General features: G+C 32.7%; 1 long non-coding RNA gene across 1 annotated transcript; it reads left to right on the top strand.

Annotated features, from left to right (window-relative positions):
- The first annotated feature begins 1,084 nt into the window (after positions 1 to 1,084).
- On the top strand, positions 1,085 to 4,516 carry LOC133177326 (uncharacterized). The gene is made up of 4 exons (XR_009719666.1): positions 1,085 to 1,166; positions 1,482 to 1,618; positions 4,112 to 4,201; positions 4,347 to 4,516. It is a non-coding gene; the product is annotated as an uncharacterized LOC133177326 (long non-coding RNA).
- The last annotated feature ends 2,977 nt before the right edge of the window (positions 4,517 to 7,493 follow it).

Raw genomic sequence — 7,493 nt, 5'->3', positions numbered from 1 at the left:
CTCCATATGAGTGAAAATTTCTCAAAAGGGACATTAAACAACAAACAAACAAGTAAACAAAATTAACAGTAAAGTAAAAAAAAGTTATTCCCTACTTACCTAGCCTAATTTTTTTAGCATATGTCACCAGAAACACATAATTTTTTTCATTTGGCCTAATGAAGTTAAATTACTATAGAATTGTGCATTGAATCATTTGATTCTTAATAAGAAACTACTATAAATTGTTAAAATGATAGTGTAGATAAGTTCTATAAAAATGAATGTGGCACTCTCATACATGTATTAATTCCAAACTTTAAAAATTCTAAAACTAATCAAATTAATAATGTAAAGCATTGTAAAGTTTGTATTCAGTCTCTATTTGGCATCTACAGCAACATCAGGGGATTCTCCAAGATCCTAACCCAGATCTAGATGAATTAATTAAGGCACATGCAGATCTCATGACTCCATATTTGGTTATTTTTTGACATGGCCGGTTTCCCAAATCAGGGTCTCCAGGTATGGAAAATGGCACAGGTTTCTGGTACAGGTTTTTCAGAATCCATGAGTTCATGTAGGGAACCTAGCACAACTTTCTGTGAAGGGTTTATTTGTAAAACTGTGTTATGTAATATTTCAGTCATTATCCCATGCCTGTTCCTGCCTTGACCACTTTTTGTCATGGCTTTCTAATTACATATTTTACATATATAGGAGCAGAAATGCTACTCTGTTACAAGTTTATGGAAGCTAAACATGTGCCTGTGTTTAAACCACCCAGACTGTTTCATATGGGAGTACCCCCCCCCCCCTCCCCCCTTATGAACACACAGCTAATGCTCATACCTCCTGTTGTTTACAATTACATGTATGTAGCGTGTAAATTCAGTTAATGTGTCAATTTATATTATTTATTAATTCAAAGCTAAGTTGAGTATATTTCTAGATAAGGATTCAATATGTACACAAAAATTCACAAACAGGGTCGGAATCGGTATTCAGTCAAGTTCAAGGTCAAAGTGAAAGTAGTGTATTCAATGTACGCAGAGTCTTGCAGTATGTAAGTGACAAGCATGTGCCATTTTATAAAGGGGTATAAATGAAAACTATTTTCATGGAACAGGATTACATGAATGAGGACATGTACATTCTTTGGAAGCAGTCAGTCAACTTACTCAAGTGTGTGTGAACATGCACGCTAACATTTTTCATATTTTATTGATAACATGATATATGTATTAATTTTGTCTAATGTATTATTTGTCACCATGGTCAGTAAAACATGCTTTTTACCTGTATTAATTATTTAACAAAACAATATTGGGACTTAAATCAGTGCAAGATGAAGCAAATTCATAATTTATGATTATTTTCAAATTATGGCATAAACAGCTGATAAAGGGAACATGGAAGGTTTGTTTGTGTGTAATGTCTGTCTGTGAATGTTTTAGGTGCATGTTTTGTGATACTGAAATATATAACATCGATTTTTTTAGGTTCATGGTGATACAGGAAAACTTCAAGGTTCCTGCAGATGGTGTTGAAAACTATTGGCCAGTAAACACAAATTAAACCCATTTAATTACATCTTGAATCTTCACCAGTAGAAAAAAGATGGCAGTACTTTTAATGCGTAAGTAGAATTGTTTTAAAAAGCTTCTTTTTTTGTTTTGGGTGGAATGAATGATTAAACAAATACGTAAGAGTTGAAATCTCTTTAATACAGGGTGTTTCAACAAACATGTCCTGACTTTGCATGTCTAGTGCTTCTTTTACTACTTCACTCATGATTTTATGAGTCCGTCAAAAAAGGAAAGATCAGTGTTTTGTAACGATTTATCTAAAAATAAACATTACAATGTACTTTTTATAGTTTTTTGAAAGAAACACTGCATTGACATGAAGTGTTTTATTCCAAAGATTTTTTAAAATCTCATGATCATGCAGGAAGTATGTTTATATTCCTAATCTCGTTCTTTACACCCAAAATGTTTGACATCTTTTTTTATGTATCATACCCTGTACAAAATGTTCCACCTGGAGAAAAAGGTGTAATCAAGACAGAATTCTGGGTAAAATTCCAGGCGTAAAACTTACTATAACTATTAAAGCAATATAAGCGGAAACCAAGCGTTAACCAAGCGGAGACTAGCTGAAAATTTGTGGCGAAAATGTAAATTAGCTCCGCCTGGAAATTGACATTCTGCCTGCATGGAAATTGAAATTCCACCTAGAATTGAAATAACAGGATTCCTTCTGAATATAGATTCCGTCTCAAGTGTCCAAAGTATTTCTTTTTATAATTTCCAGCTATTTTCCCCCTGAACTAAATTCAGCCTAGAATTTGATGACTGGAATCTGTTAAATTTAGGCGGAATCTCTGAGATGGAATATCAGAAAGTTCAGTCTCCCCCTGTATTACGCCTGGAATTTGTGCATTCCAAGTGGAATATCCTTGGTGTCCAGTCAAATTCTGGGCGGAATCCACCTCAATTGTTTGTACAGGACTAAATCATGATCACTAAAATGTTTACTAATTTCACATCAGTCAGTCGTAAAATTTGAGCGCCAACTTGACTCTGAATTACCTTACTACCTACCAAGAAGCTAGAAAGCTAAAAATACATGCCGTTTTTTTTTTAGTAAAGGTTGTTGAGAATCATAATTTATTCATTTTGCTTTCCAGAATTTTTCCTTGGTCTGTTCGGACTTATTACCCACAGATCTTATTAGTCCAAATGAAAATGTATTAGTCTGATGAGACTAACCGACTAACATTAGTGTCAAAAACCCTGACATTAGAAAATCTCAGGCATATGTCTAGTCAGACCATGCTTACACTGTATAAAACATGATGCTGGAAAGTTGAATTGAAAATTTAAGTCTCCTTTATCAGTCTCTACCAAAAACTTTTAACTAAATCAGTAGAATTAATATATAATTCATAGTCTTTCCCAAGTGTTTAGACTTTATATTTTGCAATAATTTCTTAAGTGTTCATTATTAATATCCCTTATCTTAATTCCTGAAACTGACAAATCACAGTAGCCTAGACGTTAGTTGTTGCCGGTACTCGCATTATAATCAATAGGTCCCTGTTCAATTCTTGTTCCTAGCACCTTGTCAATCCAAGATGTTTGAAATAGGTAATGAGATTGTTCGATCACTAAGCCGTGACTATAGAAGTGAAAGATGCATGTCTTTCAAATGAAATTTTAAAAATCAAGGTATCATTTCAGGATATGCACAATAAAAAAAAACCCCGTACAGTGTTAAGCTACTAGTATACACTGTAGTGAAACCAAATATTGAAATTTTATGCTATATAGTGTCATGTTTTTGTTTTTTTTCAACCACAAGTTAAATCCCCTCAAATCATGAAAATTTAACCCAATGAAAATGACCAATTTTACATTAATTGAGAAACTTACATGTATTTGAAAGCTTCCTGAAATGCCAGTAGTGTAGATTCAAGTTTGTTCAATTCATGGCCCCCAGGGGTAGGGTAGGGCCACAGAAGAATATCAAAGTTTACATGGAATGACAGAACCATGATTTAAATAATAGTCATATTTATTATACATGTATATCCATGTCCTTACCAAATTTCTGTTGCAGTTTTCTCAGCAACAACTCATTGCAGGTGCTTGATATATTAGCACACTCTTTGTTTAGGCATGCTAAGTTTAGGAATTATTTTTGTAGGAATCCGATGTGAACTTCCTGTTTATCCCTCCAATTCTGTCCATACTATATTTCCATCACAGTTTTCTCAACAACTATTCAAGGATGATGCTTGAAAGTTTAGCACACCTTTAAATTGTTTAGGCATGCCATATGGTGGGATTCATTTTTGTATGAATTTGATGTCAACTTCCTGTTTATCCCTGTGCTTGTCCGTACCAAATTCAAATCAGTGCGGGAATTATAATTACTAGTGAGCATTGGCTCACAGACTTCTTGTTTTCTATTTGATAGGAATGTCTTTTACTTTAATTAGATAAAATCCTTATTTAGTTCTTCACAAATATTCTGAGAATGTTCTTTTTTTTATAAGATGTGTAACCATTACTGTTTCTTGAGTCAAGATTTTTTTATTTATTTTATTGATATTTATTTCTACTAGAAGCAGCTACTAAGGAAGATTAAATGAAGGAAGATCAGGAAATGGAGAAAAAGCTGAAGAACAAGGAGGACAAGATGAAGAAAGAACAAGGTTATTACATATGTATCTCACAGTATTTTTACAAAGCCCTTCCAAATCCTGATTTATATAGTTTTTTTGTAAAACTTAAGAATGAATTCTTAATATATAGTTCTTGACCCTTAAATATAAATAAAGAAGGTAACATTTTTTACAGGGCACAGTGACTTGCAGTGTGTGTACATGTAACATTATTACAACAACTATATCATGGGTCCATAATTTTGAGTAAGTCATTCATCAAGTACTTTATATGTACTGGAAACCATTTCTGAGGGGGATGAAGTGATGGAAGATAATGAGCCGGAGGGTGGAATAGAAGAGAAAGGGAAAGAGATAAAGAAAAAGGCAGAATGAAAAAGGACTAGGTAATTATTATCACAGTACCCCCCCCCTTCCCAATCAATGTATTTCTTCAAGTCAACAAAATTACCGGGTACTTATCTTATTCCTTCATAAATATTTTTAGAAAAAAATTAAAACATCAACTTTGACTGGATGTAGTGACTTGCATGTGTGTAATTAGCTATGGTCAATACAATGACCTGGTCAGCAAAAACAATCTATCATTAAGTCGAATGCGGACTGATGTTTTTAATACTAATTGTTAGGCCATTATTTACACATTGAATTGTCTGTTTACACACTGAATTGTCTACAGACTTTTCCGTTTTCCAGATCATGACAAGGAGCACACAGCGAATGTGACTGATCGGCAGAGGATGTTTACTCCTATATTGCACCTGATCCCACCTCTGATGTTTTTAGAGGTCCGTGTTTGCTCTGCTCCTGATTTGTATTTTTTCTATGGACTCTTGAGCTTGATTACTGTTCATTATCTCCATAATTACATGATTGTATGATTAAGCGGTATTTGAGTACTCTTTACTGGAACCCAGGAACATCTTTATTTTTTTTTTTACTTTGTGTCATCTAGTTTAAGATGATGAGATTGGGCTGTATATAGGTAATTCATCATGAAAAATGTTACATGTTACATGACTATGCCTTGACTTTACCTAAGGCTGAAAATGTCGATCAAGACGCATTTCTAGTCTTCTTGGCAGGTACTTGTAAATCTGTTCAGTTAAGATTTTTTTTCTTTTGTGTGAATTAAGCTGCACACTTGGAAACTTCATATTTGATGCCTCTTATAGGGGGAACATGTTATTTCTTGACAAGGCTTTAATAGCAGCAAGAAATATAAGTGAATTTGAGGTCATGGAAATATTTTAGGTAATGAGGAAAGTATGTATTCCACATTCTAGTACCAAAACGTTTCTGTCAAAGTCAAGCAGGTACTTAAAATGAATAAGGTACTAACCACTCTTTCCTCAGATAAATCACTAAAAAAGTTCAGTATGCCCAGATTTTTCATGAATCTGGTAAAATATGAAAATTGACAAACTGAGTTTTTGTCAGTTTAGTAGTTTATTGAATTGGATTTTTTTTTTTTTACAGAATTGCAATAGAAGAAAAAGTTTAGGGAAATTAAGAGGAAGAAATTGAAGATGAAAAGAAGAGCTCTGGGAGGAAAAAAGTGAGCATAGTGCAGTTATTTCTATGATTTTACATTTTAGTGATGGATTATCAGATGCAGTCTGAATCATAAACCTTATCTACTGATAAAGAAGATGGGTGAACAAGGCAAGTAAATGCCCATTGTGTGACAAAAAAAGATTTAAAGAGTTAAATCTTAATCATGTCAAAATTTTCTTTGATATTTCATTTAACATTAATGTATACTTTATGTAAAATCTTTGCAATTTGCTACAATCTTATAAAGATTAATACTATTGATCTATGAAATAGCAGATACACACCAAAAGAGGGCAAAAATGATCATTTTTTCTTCCTATATCATACTTTTTGAATATGAGTATAGGTCTTCACTCCATATTTTGGTAAGATTATACTCGAAGCATATTTAAAACTTTTCCTATTTCGGTTGACAAAAACATGGTGAAATGACCTACTCTTCTAAAAAAAAATGCACTTTTATGTCACAACAACATTCATATCTTTCAGAAAAATATTTGAAATCCATTTAGTCAAGAGTCACATTTTTAAACGTGATTTACATATGTAAATGTCCAGTTTTGTCATGAGCTACATGTACATGTATGTAGTGTAGTGGTTAGCATGTTAGTCTCTAAGAAAAAAACTGAGGATTTAATTTCATTGCTTGGGTTTGAACCCCAAGAATACCACTTTTTTTAATCATAGAATGATTTTTGCTTAAAGAATTTTCCACAGAAAAGTTTTGTTTGTAGTATAATGTTATACCTTTCAAAAAGAAGAACTTTACTCTCAATACTAAATTCAGTATTTGAATATGACTTTTATACATTTGAAGCTATAGGCTTTTTGCATGCCTTGTTCACCCATCTCCTTATGCACATTATGAAACATATAAAATTGATTACATATTACTGTTACTTGGTAGACTTTTAGTGTAATTAAAATTAGGTCTTTCATTTTACTCCATTTATTAATAGATGTTACTAATGAGAGACAGATAAATATACAGGAAAAGCTAAATGAATCTAATTTGTGTAGCTTGTTGAATGTTTTCATTTATAATATTCTTATAAGTGACTTGCTTGGATGCATGTTTTTATTTTGAAAAATCCTTATTTGTCTAGATGCATGTATTCTGTGAGTACTTATATAGTCCTAACTGTAAAGATTCCAACCTTTTGATATGTAAATTATAGAAGAAGATGAGATTAAAGTTTGGCTCTTTAAACTGGAAAGCTTGAAAGGAAATTAATGGCAAGGGCAAAAGAAAAGGATAAGGCCATTCCAAGTTTTTTCTATGTTTAGCGTCTGCGTGTGCCTTGGTTTTTGACACCCCATATCAGAAAAAACATACAGAACTAGTGCTAATTGTAACGGTAACCATTACAGATGTTCCCCAAACGGCTCCCCAATCCCTTATGATGCCCCATTCCCTGCAAGCTTCATTGAGTTAGACAATACTTTTGTAATATAGATGGACACTTTATTTTTAAGGGTATTTTATTGGAAAACTACTCTGATATAGCCATATGGGTATTAGCCAATCAAATTTCAGCGCATGTGCTTGCACTTGCTTTCTACATTTAACACATAAATTTTCTTATAGTGTCTCACAATATATACATTTGTGTTAAATATCAAAGAATTTCATTGTAAAATAAAAGAGATATATCCATTTAAATATTAGCCAATCAGAATTCAGCACACGCACAGGCATGACGTTGCATTCAATTTTGAAAGTATCGTACTGTAGGAGCCCAATGTGCCTGTCTATATTATAAAT

The sequence above is a fragment of the Saccostrea echinata genome, unplaced genomic scaffold (assembly GCF_033153115.1).
Source record: "Saccostrea echinata isolate AGI-Se365-2 ecotype Australia unplaced genomic scaffold, CSIRO_AGI_Sech_v1 ptg000117l, whole genome shotgun sequence".
Taxonomy (NCBI): domain Eukaryota; kingdom Metazoa; phylum Mollusca; class Bivalvia; order Ostreida; family Ostreidae; genus Saccostrea; species Saccostrea echinata.
Note: the sequence above shows the minus strand (reverse complement) of the source record. Positions and strands in the feature narration are given on the sequence as shown.